Consider the following 20,755-nt stretch of genomic DNA (forward strand, 5'->3'; position numbering starts at 1 on the left):
CCAAGCCAGATATTTCCATTGAAACTTATATCTTAAACATCCTCTTTTGGCTGGATGAGGCAGCTTATTTTGGAAGTGATTTCAAATGTCTATCTCCATTTTATACTTTGTGTGACAATTGCAATAGTAGTAGTAATAATCAAAATGAATATATTGATGGGGAATGTGCATACATTGTTTGTCCTATTGACTGACACTTCCTGCTTTCAATATCTTCCAATCAATCAATCAATCAATCAATCAATCAATCATTCAATCAATCCCATCAATAGAAACATTTCAAAGTAAATACAGTAGCTCTCCTGAACATACAACAACCTTGTCGGGTTTATGTAACACGTTTAATCATAGAGAAGGATTTTATAGTATTTCAAACTTTAGAGAAATCAATTCTAAGGAAGACTAGAGAATAACACTTATCTGAATACAATAAGCGAGTCTGTGAGGATTGTGCACTGATACTACCCGTGGTGCAACAGTATATGTCCACAGCCTCGAGACAGCACTTGTTTTGCTGGGTGGAGGCCTCTTTAGTTATTTATTTTGATTAAAATTGAACATGTTATTTTATGTTTTGGTTCATTGGCCTTCATCAGTATGGCATGAGAAACAAACAAATAGTTTTGAATGATCTAATCAAGTAATTTTGTGAATGTAAAAAATATCAATGGGTGTTCAGTCCTTTATTTTATTTATTTACATTTTTTTTACACAGAACGGAACGAGGTTTGTTCTTTTCTCAACAACACAGTGCAATGTGTATTCATTTTAGTTTATTTTCTTTACCACAAGGTGGTGCTACTATCAATCAGAGCACCTCATATATGCCTGGATTAGACCACAGAGTAGAATTTTAATGTATACATTTATAAATTCTGATTATTCTTTCTTTCTTTATTATTATAACTCTGCTTATCTTTACAAGCACTATTGTAAATGTACAGCCAAAATGTATGACTTATTTATACATAGCTTGTTTGGTTGGATGTGAGATTATTTTCTTATGTCAATCGATATCTATTGCAGGTTAAGATGAGACTGATAAACTGTACAGTATTTACTTTTATAATAGCACAGTACTTATATTAGCTAGGTTCTGTTATTTGATCAATTTCCTTATTTACTTTTATTTACATTTACGTACACTCACCTAAAAGATTATTAGGAACACCATACTAATACTGTGTCTGACCCCCTTTCGCCTTCAGAACTGCCTTAATTCTACGTGGCATTGATTCAACAAGGTGCTGAAAGCATTCTTTAGAAATGTTGGCCCATATTGATAGGATAGCATCTTGCAGTTGATGGAGATTTGTGGGATGCACATCCAGGGCACGAAGCTCCCGTTCCACCACATCCCAAAGATGCTCTGTTGGGTTGAGATCTGGTGACTGTGGGGGCCAGTTTAGTACAGTGAACTCATTGTCATGTTCAAGAAACCAATTTGAAATGATTTGACCTTTGTGACATGGTGCATTATCCTGCTGGAAGTAGCCATCAGAGGATGGATACATGGTGGTCATAAAGGGATGGACATGGTCAGAAACAATGCTCAGCTAGGCCGTGGCATTTAAACGATGCCCAATTGGCACTAAGGGGCCTAAAGTGTGCCAAGAAAACATCCCCCACACCATTACACCACCACCACCAGCCTGCACAGTGGTAACAAGGCATGATGGATCCATGTTCTCATTCTGTTTACGCCAAATTCTGACTCTACCATCTGAATGTCTCAACAGAAATCGAGACTCATCAGACCAGGCAACATTTTTCCAGTCTTCAGCTGTCCAATTTTGGTGAGCTTGTGCAAATTGTAGCCTCTTTTTCCTATTTGTAGTGGAGATGAGTGGTACCCGGTGGGGTCTTCTGCTGTTGTAGCCCATCCGCCTCAAGGTTGTACGTGTTGTGGCTTCACAAATGCTTTGCTGCATACCTCGGTTGTAACGAGTGGTTATTTCAGTCAAAGTTGCTCTTCTATCAGCTTGAAGCAGTCGGCCCATTCTCCTCTGACCTCTAGCATCAACAAGGCATTTTCGCCCACAGGACTGCCGCATACTGGATGTTTTTCCCTTTTCACACCATTCTTTGTAAACCCTAGAAATGGTTGTGCGTGAAAATCCCAGTAACTGAGCAGATTGTGAAATACTCAGACCGGCTCGTCTGGCACCAACAACCATGCCACGCTCAAAATTTGCTTAAATCACCTTTCTTTCCCATTCAGACATTCAGTTTGGAGTTCAGGAGATTGTCTTGACCAGGACCACACCCCTAAATGCATTGAAGCAACTGCCATGTGATTGGTTGGTTAGATAATTGCATTAATGAGAAATTGAACAGGTGTTCCTAATAATCCTTTAGGTGAGTGTATGTGTGTTTATTTGATAGTCATCAAGTTTAGCATCATGATTGGCATTGACTGACATTGAGTCCTGTGTTTTGCTTGAATATTGAATATTTTGAACTTGAATATATATAGAATTCCCTTCACTTTTCAGAAAGTAGGTGTCCACACAGAGCACTGTGGAGGTATAACATGCAGCTGCCTTTCATTTAATTCCCCAAATTTTTAGAAAACAACTAATAAGACAATCCCTTTGAACACTTAACTACCTTATTATGTTATTCCTTTTTTATTACAATGCTTTAACCATCTGCTCCATTGCAATAGCCCCCTTTGCCAGATTGAAAGGCTCTCACAGTGAAGAAAGAAAACCATTATAACATACCATTATAAACAAGAAAAATAAATGACCTGGTAGTTGTAAGGTGTATGTAAATGCTTTAAACACTTGATTAATGTATTTATAATGTGTTGATTGGGAATAATAACAGGAAATTTGATAATATCCTTGGCACCAGTTAAAACATAGAAATGCCAAGTTGGACACATATAAACTGATTCAATACAAATAATGAAGTCCCTTTGGCTTGCAATTAACTAAAGTATAAGAGCTGGTAGGCAGCTTTAGGAAGAAGAAAACAAAAAAGACTGATGGCTTCAAAACTTTATACATAGTTTCTTTGGAAACTAAAAGTTTCCATCAGGTTATAAACTCAGCTTTTATTGAATAAAAGTGACCTGGAAGGCACTTAAACTGTGAACCTGCCTGATCCAAATAGTTAAGCATAGCATACATGTGTTTTAAATTATAATCATAGGTACTAGCATGTATTATATATTTTTCTCTCACCTTTGTGAGGTGTCTTCCAAAAGCATCTGTACACCAGATGTATCCATACAATTTGCCATTGTATACAATTCCCTTTCACTTTACAAAGGGATTCATAGTTCTATAACCTATGTTTCTCAAAGCAGTACATCAAATAAACGTTTGCACCTTATATAATTATATATATATATATATATAGCAAATTAGCCCAACAAGCATTAGGAGTTGATTTATACAGTCATAATATTCAATTAATTACATAAAAGCATTCAAAAGGGATTTAAAAAAAAATGTATAACTTTAGCTCTTTAGAATTAAAACTTTTTTTATTGTGTTTGTCTGTTTGTTTGTTTTCTCTAAATGGAGTTGCAGAAAATATAACGGAAGGTATTCAAAGACAATTCAAATAGTTCCAGTGCATGAATCCCTGATCATCTGTTTGAAGAGCACGGTGTTACTGGTCATTTGCTATATAATGGGTAAGCTTACTCTACTGGAAATATCTTCACATTGCAGTATTATATAAAAGACAAAAGATTGAAAACATGTTTGAAATGATTTCATCAGGACAATCATGCATGGAACAGGAGTAAGCATTTCAATCTTTTAATGACAAATTGTTTTGGAAAGTATTTTATTTCATACAATACTCAAACAAATTGAACTGAACTTGCTTTCATCTCTTGAAGGAAGAACATTGGATTTATGAGAATTTATAAGGCAAGACTATGGTCACATAGAACATAAGAAACCAATAACCTGAAGAAAAGCAGAAACATCAATTAGCAGTTATTGTATTGCTAAACTTGTTAAACAGCTTTTGTTTATCCTTATTTTTGTTAAAAATATTTATTTTAATGCTTAACTGTTTTATTAGCTTCTTATCTCTAACAAATATTAGTATTGTTTGTATACATATGTATTGCAATTTGCAATTTGTTTTGTATTTCATTTTGAATTTTTGCATAGATTGTACTTATTGCTATCTGTATATATATATATATATATATATATATATATATACACTACCATTCAAAAGTTTGGGGTCACTTAGAAATGTCCTTGTTTTCAAAAGAAAAGCAATTTTTTTGTCCATTAAAATAACAAATTGATCAGAAATACAGTGAAGACATTGTTAATGTTGTAAATGACTATTGTAGGTGGAAACGGCTGATTTGTAATGGAATATCTACATAGGCGTACAGAGGCCCATTATCAGCAACTATCAGTCCTGTGTTCCAATGGCACATTGTGTTTGCTAATCCAAGTTTATCATTTTAAAAGGCTAATTGATCATTAGAAAACCCTTTTGCAATTATGTTAGAACAACTGAAAACTGTTGTGCTGATTAAAGAACCAAATAAACTGGCCTTCTTTAGACTAGTTGAGTATCTGGAGCATCAGCAATTGTGGGTTCGATTACAGGCTCAAAATGGCCAGAAACAAAGAACTTTCTTCTGAAACTCGTCAGTCTATTCTGGTTCTGAGAAATGAAGGCTATTCCATGTGCGAAATTGCCAAGAAACTGAAGATCTCGTACAACGCTGTGTACTACTCCCTTCACAGAACAGCGCAGACTGGCTCTAACCAGAATAGAAAGAGGAGTGGGAGGCCCCGGTGCACAACTGAGCAAGAGGACAAATACATCAGAGTGTCTAGTCTGAGATACAGACGCCTCACAGATCTTCTTCTTTCCTCACAGGATTCTTTGACGAAAGCAAAGTTTGAAGGACACAATTATTATTTCAATTAAAAATCACTATTTCTAACCTTGTCAATGACTATATTTCCTATTCAAACTCATTTCATGTATGTTTACATGGAAAACAAGGACATTTCTAAGTGACACCAAACTTTTGAACGGTATATATATATATATATATTGTCTAAAATGGCAGTTTATAATCTTCCTCTTACCCGCTAGCAGTCTAATAATATACCACAGTCGGCCAGAAACATTTAAAACAGAAGGTGTATATATTTTATATATATATATATATATATATATATACTCAGCAAAAAAAATAAACATCCTCTCACTTTCATCTGCTTTTATTATCAGCAAACTTAATGTGTAAATATTTGTATGAACATAAAAAGATCCAACAACTAAGACATAAACTGAACATGTTTCACAGACATGTGACTAACAGAAATGAAATAATGTTTCCCTGAACAAAGGGGGGGTTAATATCAAAAGTAACAGTCAGTATCTGGTGTGGCCACCAGCTGCATTAAGTGCAATGCATCTCCTCCTCATGGACTGCACCAGATGTGTCAGTTCTTGCTGTGAGATGTTACCCCACTCTTCCACCAAGGCACTTGCAAGTTCCCGGACATTTCTGGGGGGAATGGCCCTAGCCCTCCCACTCCGATCCAACAGGTCCCAGACGTGCTCAATGGGATTGAGATCCGGGCTCTTTGCTGGCCATGGCAGAACACTGACACCCCTGTCTTGCAGGAAATCACGTCCAGCGAAGGTGGGTTTGTGCTCATAGGCGACGTTGTTGCTGGTGATGTCTGGTAAGGACCTGCCTTACAACAGGCCTACAAGCCCTCAGTCCAGTCTCTCTCAGCCTATTGTGGACAGTCTGAGCATTGATGGAGGGATTGTGCGTTCCTGGTGTCACTCGGGCAGTTGTTGTTGCCATCCTGTGCCTGTCCCGCAGGTGTGATATTCGGATGTACCGATCCTGTGCAGGTGTTGTTACACGTGGTCTGCCACTGCGAGGACGATCAGGTGTCCTTCCTGTCTCCCTGTAGCGCTGTCTTAGGCGTCTCACAGTACAGACATTGCAATTTATTGCCCTGGCCACATCTGTGGTCCTCATGCCTCCCTGCAGCATGCCTAAGGCACGTTCACACAGATGAGCAGGGAGCCTGGGAATCTTTCTTTTGGTGTTTCAGAGTCAGTAGAAAGGTCTCTTTAGTGTCCTAGTTAATTGCGTACCATCTGTAAGCTGTTAGTGTCTTAACAACCATTCCACAGGTGCATGTTCATTAATTGTTTATGATTCATTGAACAATCATGGAAAACATTGTTTAAACCCTTTACAAAAAAGATCTGTAAAGTTATTTGGATTTTCACAAAATTATCTTTAAAATACAGTATCCTGGAAAAGGGACGTTTGATTTTTGCTGAGTATGTATATAAATATATATATATATATACACTCACCTAAAGGATTATTAGGAACACCATACTAATACTGTGTTTGACCCCCTTTCACCTTCAGAACTGCCTTAATTCTACGTGGCATTGATTCAACAAGGTGCTGAAAGCATTCTTTAGAAATGTTGGCCCATATTGATAGGATAGCATCTTGCAGTTGATGGAGATTTGTGGGATGCACATCCAGGGCACGAAGCTCCCGTTCCACCACATCCCAAAGATGCTCTATTGGGTTGAGATCTGGTGACTGTGGGGGCCAGTTTAGTACAGTGAACTCATTGTCATGTTCAAGAAACCAATTTGAAATGATTCGACCTTTGTGACATGGTGCATTATCCTGCTGGAAGTAGCCATCAGAGGATGGGTACATGGTGGACATAAAGGGATGGACATGGTCAGAAACAATGCTCAGGTAGGCCGTGGCATTTAAACGATGCCCAATTGGCACTAAGGGGCCTAAAGTGTGCCAAGAAAACATCCCCCACACCATTACACCACCACCACCAGCCTGCACAGTGGTAACAAGGCATGATGGATCCATGTTCTCATTCTGTTTACGCCAAATTCTGACTCTACCATCTGAATGTCTCAAGAGAAATTGAGACTCATCAGACCAGGCAACATTTTTCCAGTCTTCAACTGTCCAATTTTGGTGAGCTTGTGCAAATTGTAGCCTCTTTTTCCTATTTGTAGTGGAGATGAGTGGTACCCGGTGGGGTCTTCTGCTGTTGTAGCCCATCCGCCTCAAGGTTGTACGTGTTGTGGCTTCACAAATGCTTTGCTGCATACCTCGGTTGTAACGAGTGGTTATTTCAGTCAAAGTTGCTCTTCTATCAGCTTGAATCAGTCGGCCCATTCTCCTCTGACCTCTAGCATCAACAAGGCATTTTCGCCCACAGGACTGCCGCATACTGGATGTTTTTCCCTTTTCACACCATTCTTTGTAATCCCTAGAAATGGTTGTGCGTGAAAATCCCAGTAACTGAGCAGATTGTGAAATACTCAGACCGGCCCGTCTGGCACCAACAACCATGCCACGCTCAAAATTGCTTAAATCACCTTTCTTTCCCATTCAGACATTCAGTTTGGAGTTCAGGAGATTGTCTTGACCAGGACCACACCCCTAAATGCATTGAAGCAACTGCCATGTGATTGATTGGTTAGATAATTGCATTAATGAAAAATTGAACAGGCGTTCCTAATAATCCTTTAGGTGAGTGTATATATATATATATATATACACCGATCAGCCATAACATTATGACCACTGAGTGGGTGGGATATATTAGGCAGCAAGTGAACATTTTTTCCTCAAAGTTGATGTGTTAGAAGTAGGACAATTGGGCAAGCATAAGGATCTGAGCGACTTTGACAAGGGCCAAATTGTGATGGCTAGACGACTGGGTCAGAGCATCTCCAAATCTGCAGCTCTTGTGGGGTGTTCCCCGTCTGCAGTGGTCAGTACCTATCAAAAGTGGTCCAAGGAAGGAAAAGCGGTGAACTTTGATGCACGTGGGGAGCGAAGGCTGGCCCGTGTGGTCCGATCCAACAGACAAGCTACTGTAGCTGAAATTGCTGAAAAAGTGAATGCTGGTTCTGATAGAAAGGTGTCAGAACACACAGTGCATCGCAGTTTGTTGCGTATGGGGCTGCGTAGCCGCAGACCAGTCAGGGTGCCCATGCTGACCCTGTCCACTGCCGAAAGCACCTACAATGGGCACGTGACCATCAGAATTGGACCATGGAGCAATGGAAGAAGGTGGCCTGGTCTGATGAATCACGAGTTCAAGGTGTTGACTTGGCCTCCAAATTCCCCAGATCTCAATCCAATCGAGCATCTGTGGGATGTGCTGGACAAACAAGTCCGATCCATGGAGGCCCCACCTCGCAACTTACAGGACTTAAAGGATCTGCTGCTGACGTCTTGGTGCCAGATACCACAGCACACCTTCAGAGGTCTAGTGGAGTCCATGCCTCGACGGGTCAGGGCTGTTTTAGTGGCAAAAGGGGGACCTACACAATATTAGGCAGGTGGTCATAATGTTATGGCTGATTGGTGTGTATATATATATATATATATATATATATATATATATATGTACAATTTCCTGGAGTTAAATGGTATCAGAGTAGAACAAACAATTAGAAGGTGATTAATAAGCATTTTAGCTTCTCCTAATCAGAATTGCATTTCAATAACTTGGTTCAGACTAGTAGGAAATGTCACACAAAGCAAGGCAAATTAACTCATTGATATCCAGTTACAGTGGATCATTAATCGAATTTAGCCAAACTTAATACAAGAAATCTATTCGTTAATAATAATAATAATAATAATAATAATAATAATTATTATTATTATTATTATTATTATTATTATTATTATTATAAGTCATCCACATATGCACTGAATGTAATAACGCTTCATTAAAAAAATTGCGTAAATCACCAAAGATATTGCGGTAAGGCTAAATTATTATTATTATTGTAGTACCTTTTAAATAAGGAAGGTGTTTAAAATGCTTATGAATCGCCTTCTAATTGTTCGTTCTACTCTGATACTATTTAACTCCAGTAAATCATATGTATATATATATACACTCACCTAAAGGATTATTAGGAACACCATACTAATACTGTGTTTGACCCCCTTTCGCCTTCAGAACTGCCTTAATTCTACGTGGCATTGATTCAACAAGGTGCTGAAAGCATTCTTTAGAAATGTTGGCCCATATTGATAGGATAGCATCTTGCAGTTGATGGAGATTTGTGGGATGCACATCCAGGGCACGAAGCTCCCGTTCCACTACATCCCAAAGATGCTCCATTGGGTTGAGATCTGGTGACTGTGGGGGCCAGTTTAGTACAGTGAACTCATTGTCATGTTCAAGAAACCAATTTGAAATGATTCGACCTTTGTGACATGGTGCATTATCCTGCTGGAAGTAGCCATCAGAGGATGGGTACATGGTGGTCATAAAGGGATGGACATGGTCAGAAACAATGCTCAGGTAGGCCGTGGCATTTAAACGATGGCCAATTGGCACTAAGGGGCCTAAAGTGTGCCAAGAAAACATCCCCCACACCATTACACCACCACCACCAGCCTGCACAGTGGTAACAAGGCATGATGGATCCATGTTCTCATTCTGTTTACGCCAAATTCTGACTCTACCATCTGAATGTCTCAACAGAGATCGAGACTCATCAGACCAGGCAACATTTTTCCAGTCTTCAACTGTCCAATTTTGGTGAGCTTGTGCAAATTGTAGCCTCTTTTTCCTATTTGTAGTGGGGATGAGTGGTACCCGGTGGGGTCTTCTGCTGTTGTAGCCCATCCGCCTCAAGGTTGTACATGTTGTGGCTTCACAAATGCTTTGCTGCATACCTCGGTTGTAACGAGTGGTTATTTCAGTCAAAGTTGCTCTTCTATCAGCTTGAATCAGTCGGCCCATTCTCCTCTGACCTCTAGCATCAACAAGGCATTTTCGCCCACAGGACTGCCGCATACTGGATGTTTTTCCCTTTTCACACCATTCTTTGTAAACCCTACAAATGGTTGTGCGTGAAAATCCCAGTAACTGAGCAGATTGTGAAATACTCAGACCGGCCCGTCTGGCACCAACAACCATGCCACGCTCAAAATTGCTTAAATCACCTTTCTTTCCCATTCAGACATTCAGTTTGGAGTTCAGGAGATTGTCTTGACCAGGACCACACCCCTAAATGCATTGAAGCAACTGCCATGTGATTGGTTGGTTAGATAATTGCATTAATGAGAAATTGAACAGGTGTTCCTAATAATCCTTTAGGTGAGTGTATATATATATATATATATATATATATAATAAAATATCTTCTAAGAAATAAAAATCACACCTCTGTGGGACTGCGGTCTGGGTAAGGCAGGATCGAACCCACAACGCCGATGCCACCAGAGATACTAGATTTTATTGGAAATCTGCTCTTTATACACTATGACATTTCCACGCAATCCGAATACAACCCACGATTTCCTCAAAATTTCAGTGAAATCATACGAAATCCGATTTCTTGCAATTTCATGCTATTTTAAACAATAGAGCCGAGCCATATTTTTATGAAATCGCATTAAATAGTATGAAATCACCCTGAATAATTATCCAATCAGAGAGCAAGAAGGAGTCACATGACATCTATGAGGTCACGGGGAACCTTGAATAGCAGACAGGAAGTTGGACAGGAGAGGAGAGAGAAGCAAAAGCGAAATAATTTATATCTGCGTTTTGGATACAGTAGCTAATAACAATACAAACCATACGTTTAATTACAGTAACACACACACACACACACATGATATATACTATTTTGTATTGTTTATCTCCTTAATAGTACATAGCACTGTCTTTAGTCTCCTGGTGTCAGTGAATAGCATGTATATGAATAGATTATAGTTAGAGAGGTTTGTGCAGAACTGATCTCACGCCATCAAAAAGATGCTTCAACTCATGATGGTCAACCTTTGACTGAAACGTTTCCTCTGTGCACTTTGTCCACAATAGCTACTCTATTATGTTCTAACCGTTAACTAATCAATATAACCTGTTCATTCTTTTCTGATGCTTGCATTGGAGCACTTTTCCTTCCTCAAGATGCAGATCTATCTTGGGGTTCTTGATGTAAGGATAAGGTCTACACACCTATTCTATATCTGGTGTTGGACATTGTGTTCAGCGTGCAGTAAATTCATAATTTTATTGCTGTTTGAAAATTAAACACTCTGTCGAAGTATGATAGTGTGTTGTGCTGCTATAAATAGAACCTCTTTAATTGTATTTGTTAAATAAGCAGATTCTCCACTTTAGAATCCAAGTCACATATTTCAGACCATTTAGAACAGTTTCAGCCTATCTACCAGCTCAGACTTGGCAACCGGTTTGACAGTCCACATGAAGGAGCTGTCCTTCAAAATGGGGCTATTTACATTCAAGTTTAAATCACACTATGATGAGTGTGCATTCATGACGTATCATTCCACAAGTGCCTGGAAAAAAGTGTAATTTTTCTTTGGTGAAGCACGTTAAAGTGAGCGCTATTCAGTTGGTTCCAAAGCACCAAATTCAACAATCACGCAAACTAATTCATGAGACTGTCATGAAATAACTTAAGACTTCCTCCATTTCCCCCCAATAAAGAACACAATCTTTGCTTAGTGAGAGTGCCTTTGTTGAAAACAGGCTACATTTGTTCTTAGGCTTAATTTATACTTTAATGCATATTTGTGATTAAATGCATAATCCTGTGGTTTAGAACATTACCATAGGCTATAATTCATTACCCAGTAGGCTAGTATTAATATATGGGTTTTTGAAAGGGAATTGTATTTATGACTCAGTTAAAAAAAAAAAATAAAGTAAGTTTACTTGAATGGCGCTCTTTAATGTAATGTAATTTTTAACACATTGTACAATCTGTGTTGATTATTACATAGATGTTTTTTCCCTATATTTCAACATGTAATTGAATTAACTCACAAAATGTTAAATTATAAATTAGTACAATGTAACAATACCTAAATCATGAATGTTTGTATTAAGCCTTTTTGCACATTTTATTGTCCCAGGAAACAATAGTGAATGCTTTAGATATACAGCCAATCCTGGTTTATTTTTGCTTGCTTTATCATATAGTGATTCAGACAGGTTGTGTGACTGCACAGCCTAATTCTGACAAGTTTTATCAAGTGCCTTCCCTTCCAGCTCCATTAACCCTCAGTAGCTATAGTGCCTATGAAAAGCAATAATGGGAATAGCTGTGCTGTCAGCTTTACACATACAACATCTATTATTACACTAACTAATCATAACAATAACAATAATAGTAATAACATAATTCATATTATTATTATTACTCTCTTCTTCATGTCAGCATGAATAGTTCTGTAGGTTCCCAAACAGAACAAAAACACACAATGAAAAAAAAACTAGTTATAAATGTATGTTCCAAACGTACACTCACACAAACACACACTAAGATACAATACTGTGCATTAGTCAATTGTTACAAACCAACATAGGCTATCAAAGTGATCGCTGGAGATTGCTTTTTAATTTTAATTTTTTGAATGTGTGATTGCTTACTTGCAATCTCCCCTACAGATGAATCTCCTCTGTTGTTGGAGGTAAAAAAATAATTGACTGGATTCATGTGATAATACTAGTTGCCACTGGGAAGACATATCTGGTGATTCATAGTTTTTCCACTATCCAGGATGCTATGACATGACACATCTAAACTAACCTGAAAGAGCTTATATGCTGACGTTTGACACCCGCCATTATTTAGTAAGTTTTGAACTTTACATTTTTTAAAGTTGCTTATATGATAGACTCAATCTGGAAGAGTGGTATGTATCTGTATCTTACTTATACACCATGACAACACATAAACAGGCATACAAACATGATTTTAGAACTAGTTGGCCCTTTCCTTAAAGCAGTATGACTTTAGGTAGTGGGAGGAAACCAGAGTACCCAGACACTCAAGGCTGGAATCAAACCCTAGTACTATCCTAGTTTAAACTTTTCTATGAAATCCACAGGAATTATGGTTGGGACCATATGACACTGTGATTTGTTCTGTCCCATGGAAATTAAGTATTCTAGCCATTTCTTTTGAAGTTGTTTTGCCTTGTCTGCAGTGCAATGTCTTGTTTTTTCTTACCACATTGTCATATTGTCACATTGGTGCTCTGTCTAAGTTAGTCAAGGGATTTCGATACAGGTTTTGGATATACTCGTTAAGAGACTCCATGTTGATTTTCTGCAAAATAGCCCTTCCAGCCGCCACAGCTTTATTTTTGCAGCAGAGTCCTTTAAGGGGGAATACCTGTTGTCTAATTTGACTTGTTAGAAGTGAATATAATGTGTTCCACATTATTCTGTAATGGGGAAAATTCCCACCAAGGTGTATTCCTCAAAGAAGCGGTTTGTTGTTTTGCTGAATTTGCCAAGAAGCTAATATTTTAAAAACAAATACTCTGAAATGAGGTAGAATAACACATAGCATGCCTTTGATTTGCACATATTCCAAACAGACCTGTACTGGCTACACATTCGCTTTCTGAGAAACAATGTTACATGATTGCAGATCTGTTCACCACATGGCTCTTTTCCTCCCATTATTTGATCTGCGTCTTACTTTTGATTGTATGGATCAAACATGCAACAGTGGATTGTTTTTAACTTGAAATAGTTTAAGCTTTTGACAAATAGTGATTATGCAACAAAACCAATTATTACATTTTTATTTGAACATGCTCAATGGAGAAAAATGTAAGATACACTCAACTTGTGCAACTTGTGGATAAAGATTGCAATTTTTGTATTTTTCACTCTCTGTCATTCATGATTATGTAATCCCCTTTGGACGAGTACCTTTGGACCATCTTTAAATATTTGTGTCAGGAGCAATCCTCTCAAATGTGTAAGTAATGTTAATGCATTGAATGTGAGATGGAATTTGTTTTCTAACAAGGGAAAATGTAACAAACACTGACAGCAATCAAGGTAACATTTAACATTTTTTAACCTTGGTGCTGGTTAGTACAGACTTCAGTCTCATCTATCATTATGTCAATGGTGTTGCTTTTTTGGTTTCTTTTTTAAGTAGTTTTTTTTTTTTTGATGAATTCCCAAACCTGATGCCAAAAATCCATCATTAGAGAATATTTATGTTGAGAGGATCAACAAAGGTTATTTTCTGGTAAGCCAAAAATAGTGGATTTCAATATTTTGAACACTTCATAAAAACAGGGATAAAAACAGACATATAATGGGTTAAAAATAACTTAAAGATTTTTTTTTTTTCATTTAAGGAAAATTATCTGATTATTATCTCGTGAAATTTGCTTTTTTCTTTTGAAGTCTGTCAATTGTGGTCAGACAGAATTATATTGTTCTTCCAGGTTCTCTTCCATTTGTCTATAAAGTGTTCCGTGATGTTATAATGGAGGATGTGGTGTCCTTTCTTTATCTCATTAAAGAGGTTTGTGCCTGTGAATTGAAACCATTTGACGATGCAAGTCTTAATCCTTACATCTTGGTCCCTGGCAGTCTGGCATGGCATGTGTCAGGAGGACGGCTGGCGGACCTCCGCCCCCTTCCCGTCCTGTGCTTCGGCCTTGTGACATTCATGTAGTCTCTGGCCCACCCATACACCTCCCAGCAACTCCAGATTATAACAGTTGGCTACTCCCTGTAGTTTCAGGCCTGTCCACCCCCCTTCTGAGGTGTGGTGTGGACTTGAGTGAGGGACCCGCTGCAGTGTCTGGCACTTTGCGTCAAAATCGCCACACTCCTGGACAAGTGAGCAATTTGCGAAGCGCGCCCACTGGGGAAGCACGGGGGATTCTAATCCCCACACATCCTAGTACCCAAGGAAAATGTTGGTTTCCGCCCCATCTTGGATTGGAGACACTTGAACTGCCGCCTCAGGGTGTTGCACTTCAGCACTCTCAACCTGCGCACCATGTCCCAGGCCATCAAGCCCGGCAACTGGTTAATTACGGTAGATCTGTTGCTTACTTTCACATCCCGATTGCGCAGGTACACAGGAAGTTCCTCCACTTCGCCTACGATGGCCTAGCATTTGAGTTTGCTGTTCTCCCCTTCGGCCTGTCGCTAGCCCCACACACGTGTTCGCCCCCTTGCCAGGAGGTCCACATCTTCAATTATGCGATGGCGCCAGAGAGAGTTGCTTCCATACACGCGTGTCTCTCCCTCTTGTGACTGAGAGCTCGGATCACTGTGTCCCCTTCCCAGAGGCTGCTGGGCCTCCTAACGGCAGCATCACAGACCCCCCCCCCTTGGCCTCCTCTGATTGAGGACGCTGTAGTGGTGGTTCAGGTCTCTCAGGATGCATCTTCACCATGATCGAGCATCCCAAGTCACAGTCACTCCGGCGTGCTGGAAGGTGCTCGGTTGATGGTGGAACCCTTACAATTTGACCCTTGGTGCGCCACTGGGACCAGTCTGCCACCGAGTGGTGATGAAGAAACAAGGTTGGGGAGCAGTCTGCGACAGACGTGGTGTCCAAGGCAAGTGGACAGAGCCCGCACGGGCCCTCCATATCAATGTCCTGGAGTTACAAGCAGTGTTCCTCAGACTGTCTCATTTCCTTCCAGTCCTACAGGACAGACGTGCTGGTTCGGATGCACAACATAGCGGCTGTTGCTTTTATCAACAGGCAAGGAGGTCTCCGGTCACGCAGACTATACTGTCTAACATGCCATCTGCTTCTGTGGGCGCAGCTACGGCTCCGCTCCATCAGAGCAGTTTACCTCCCCGGCCTATCCAACATGGTGGCGGACCTCCTCTATCTGGGAGGCCCCCCAGTTTCGGAATGGCGCCTCTTTGCCTCGGCAGAGTCCACACACTCAGGAACCCTAGGGATCGACGCACTAGCCCAAGCATGGCCACACTGTCTTCTTCACGCGTTCCCACCCTTCCCCCTTCTCCCAGTGGTCCTGGAGAAGGTCAGGAGAGAACGAACAACAGTTCTGCTGATAGCCCCACGGTGGCCTCTCAGATTCTGGTTTGCAGACCTGATTGCCCTCTTCAACAGAGATCCTTGGCAGCTCCCAGTGAGAGCGGGCTTGTTGTCCCAGGTGCAGGGCACGCTTTGGCACCCCAATCCAGGCCTCCTCCAGCTTTGGGCCTGGTCCCTGAACGGGAGCGTTTGATTGCCTGCCACGATTCAGTCAGTGAGAGCTCCCTCTACGAGGTCGCAGTATTCCTACCGCTGGCAGACGTTTAGCACCTGGTGCCAAGACGGTGGTCAAGACCCAATTAATTGTCCAATTGAGGTCATATTACAATTTTTACAAGAGCTGTTGGACCAAGCTAAGTCCTAGTCCATGCTAAATGAGTATCTGGCAGCCATCTCCGCATGTCATGTCCGGATTGATGGCGAGCCTCCTGGGTCTCATTTCCTGGCTGCGCAGTTTCTGAAGGGAGTTCGACGGCTTCGGCCTCCTCGTACCCCTTCACTGCTCACATGGACGCACTTTTCCAAGCCCCATTTGAGCCACTGAACTCAGCTGAGCTGAAGCTGGTGTCACTTAAGACTGCGTTTTTGCTGGCAATCACCCCTGCAAGACATGTGAGCAAGTTACATACCCTGTCCGTACACCCATCGTGTGTCCGTTTGCGGGAGATGGTTCCAGGGTCATGCTGCAGCCTAACCCTGTGTTCCTCCCAAAAGTGCTGTCTCCATTTAATATCAACAGGCCTATTGAGTTGATGGCTTTTCATCCTCCTCCCTTCGCTTCGGAGCAAGAGAGTCGGCTTCTTCTGCTCTGCCCTGTGCGGGCCCTATTTGGAACGCACTAAGGACATTCGGCACTCAGACCAACTGTTTGTGTCTTATGGAGCACGGACACACGGCCAGGCTCTTGGAAAGCAGCGCCTCTTGCATTGGATTGTGGACATTTGTAACACTCACAATGTTACACAAGTGGGTGATTAAACACCCACCTGTCCTTTTAACTAGAGACAGCAGCCTGGCCAGGTAAAAACTTCACTTCCCACAGTCCTCTGGTTCTATCTCTTCCCCCATTGGCTTATTCAAATCCTCCATTATCCAATCACAGCCTAGGCAGCACCTGTTTAGTATATATAGGGCAGTCAAAGCTGGGTTGACTCCATTACTATTGTTGTTTTGCTAACCTTTCTATGTCATCCTATTTCTATTGTATTTACTTTGATCAAACCTACCAAAAGTGCAGTCAGACATGTATATACTTCTTTGTTTTTTTGTTTTCTAGTAGCACTGTTGTTTATGTAGGTGTTTATTGTTTTGTCTTGAGTGGGATCCTGTCGAGTGTTGTGTTACAGTTTGTGTGTTGCTTTGTTTTTGACTTCCATCACAACTGCTGCATTCACCTTCACTCATCATTCCTGGATTATTCACCAAGACAATTGCAATACTCTCAATTTTTCCAATCAAACTCCTTAACCTTCATTGCTGTTTCACTGGACTTCTGCTCACTCCATTCCTTTGACATTGATTTGTTTTTCCAGGATTATTTTCATCAACACTTGGACATTACTAATTTATTTTGTTACTTTGCAGCACAGTTCATTTCACCGTTATTTTGTTACTTTTCTTCAGCCTGTTCCCAATTACATTTCCTGGACTGCATCCATTTAAATCCCATTTATCTATTTGTTTTCTACATTGTGTGTTTGTTGGGTTGTCTGTCTCAGAGGGTCTTCAGCTCAACCCTTTATTCTCTTTATTTTTTCTCCTATTATATTCCCAGTACTTTTCTACCTTTTACCAAGTCCTTTACCATATATTAATTCTTATCTATCCTTATCCTATAGTTATACTCTGCAGTCTTTTGCTTGTCCTATCTTCTATACTTCACATATTTCATGGTTTCTTTCCTAACTACCCTATTTTCTGGTGTTGGCTGCAGTCAAGCCCCAGTAGCCTACGAGCTCTGGCTCCTGATTTCCTCTCCCAGTCTGCCCCTGTTAAGCATATCCTGATGGAGCTATTTGAACCATGTCTTCCCTTCAACCGGACTTCCAGTCGAGTGCCTTCCAGTCAAGCACCCACGCAAGCTGCTCCTGGATTTACTGATAGCCCAGCAATGTGTCCCAGGGTCTGTCATGTGGCCTACAGGCACATTGCCTTTTGAGGCCGCCCTGTATATAGTTTGTTCATTATGCATTGTGTTGCGGTGGTGCAGGTGTCTGGCTTGTACCTTGATATATATATATATATATATATATATATATATATATATACAGTAGGGGAAAAAAGTATTTGATCCCCTGCTGATTTTGTACGTTTGCCCACTGACAAAGAAATGATCAGTCTATAATTTTAATGGGATGTGTATTTTAACAGTGAGAGACACAAGAACAACAAAAAAATCCAGAAAAATGCATTTCAAAAAAGTTATAAATTGATTTGCATGTTAATGAGTGAAATAAGTATTTGACGCCTTCGACTTAGTACTTGGTGCCAAAACCCTTGTTGGCAATCACAGAGGTCAGACGTTTCTTGTAGTTGGCCACCAGGTTTGCACACATCTCAGGAGGGATTTTGTCCCACTCCTCTTTGCAGATCCTCTCCAAGTCATTAAGGTTTCGAGGCTGACGTTTGGCAACTCGAACCTTCAGCTCCCTCCACAGATTTTCTATGGGATTAAGGTCTGGAGACTGGCTAGGCCACTCCAGGACCTTAATGTGCTTCTTCTTGAGCCACTCCTTTGTTGCCTTGGCTGTGGGTTTTGGGGCATTGTCATGCTGGAATACCCATCCACGACCCATTTTCAATGCCCTGGCTGAGGGAAGGAGGTTCTCACCCAAGATTTGACGGTACATGGCCCCGTCCATCGTCCCTTTGATGCGGTGCAGTTGTCCTGTCCCCTTAGCACAAAAACACCCCCAAAGCATAATGTTTCCACCTCCATGTTTGACGGTGGGGATGGTGTTCTTGGGGTCATTCCTCATCCTCCAAACACGGCGAGTTGAGATGATGCCAAAGAGCGTGATTTTGGTCTCATCTGACCACAACACTTTCACCCAGTTCTCCTCTGAATCATTCAGATGTTCATTGACAAACTTCAGACGGGCCTGTACATGTGCTTTCTTGAGCAGGGGAACCTTGTTGGCGCTGCAGTCCTTCCTCAGTCCTTCACGGTGTAGTGTGTTACCACTTGTTTTCTTGGTGACTATGGTCCCAGCTGCCTTGAGATCATTAACAAGATCCTCCCGTGTAGTTCTGGGCTGATTCCTCACCATTCTCATGATCATTGAAACTCCACGAGGTGAGATCTTGTATGGAGCCCCAGACCGAGGGAGACTGACAGTTATTTTGTGTTTCTTCCATTTGCGAATAATTGCACTAACTGTTGTCACCTTCTCACCAAGCTGCTTGGCGATGGTCTTGTAGCCCATTCCAGCCTTGTGTAGGTCTACAATCTTGTCCCTGACATCCTTGGACAGCTCTTTGGTCTTGGCCGTGTTGGAGAGTTTGGAATCTGATTGATTGATTGCTTCTGTGGACAGGTGTCTTTTATACAGGTAACGAGCTGAGATTAGGAGCACTCCCTTTAAGAGAGTGCTCCTAATTTCAGCTCGTTACCTGTATAAAAGACACCTGGGAGCCAGAAATCTTGCTGATTGATAGGGGATCAAATACTTATTTCCCTCATTAACATGCAAATCAATGTATAACTTTTTTGAAATGCGTTTTTCTGGATTTTTTTGCTGTTATTCTGTCTCTCACTGTTAAAATACACCTACCATTAAAATTATAGACTGATCATTTCTTTGTCAGTGGGCAAACGTACAAAATCAGCAGGGGATCAAATACTTTTTTCCCTCACTGCATGTACTTTTTCTCCTGAAAACAGAATTATTATTTTATTATTCCGGAAATGTATTATTTATTTTCAGAATATGAATCTATGGATACAAGTCAGCTCCATGCATAAATAGCCAAGGAAAAGCTGAAATACTCAGTTGTCTTTCCAAAATATATAAAGGGTGTTCATACTGTACAACAAATCTCAGAAGCATCAACTTTCAGTTAGTTATTATAATGATAACAGATTAGTGGTCCAGGAGTATTTTTCACCAACGCCAACACACCTTTCCTCCACTTTTGGCAGGTCAGTAAGAAAAAAAAAAAAAGAAAATCACAATAAGAGATATTGGTTGGAACATTAATTGTAGTGGGCACTGCAATTTTTGGTAAGATTTCATTTGGGCTGTTCAATTCTGATTACCACATTACAGATTTAAAAAAAAAAGGATGTTGATGTCCTAGACATTAAAATTCTGGGTCTCACGGGAATGTCCCACACTATCATGGTCAAAGGGATGCAGTCTTTATTAGATGGGTTCGTGAAAAGGATGTGATTTAAGTCTTAAATTATTTAAAAGTCAACCATTTCAAAGTCAACAGGACTATTTCAAATATAAATACTGAAAGAACACGTGGTCACGTGAAAATTCAGAGGAGCTAAATTAAGGACTGAAATTAAGAGGCTCTTATTTATATGAAGAGTCATGGATATCTGGGAGAAATTACCAATTCGCAGAAGCTTCAAGAAATTGCTGGATTTCATGAGGCTTTGCAAGACTTCACCAGCTCAGTCATTTTGGAGCCCCTTCAAAAACCTGTTTAACATTTGTCTCAGGATTACCAAATAACAATAATACCATAATTCCATGTGCAATTTTGTAGTCTACTTTTCAAATTAATGTATTTATATTTTGTTTTAACTGCCTTACCCATATTTTCAAAGGAGAATTTTTTCCTTACTGACTTAGCTATTCACTATATGAAAAATAAACATTTCCAACACCATCAAGTTTAGCAAGATGACCATTTCCAGTTTTTTCACATGTAG

The sequence above is a fragment of the Amia ocellicauda genome, chromosome 2 (assembly GCF_036373705.1).
Source record: "Amia ocellicauda isolate fAmiCal2 chromosome 2, fAmiCal2.hap1, whole genome shotgun sequence".
Classification (NCBI taxonomy): Eukaryota; Metazoa; Chordata; class Actinopteri; order Amiiformes; family Amiidae; genus Amia; species Amia ocellicauda.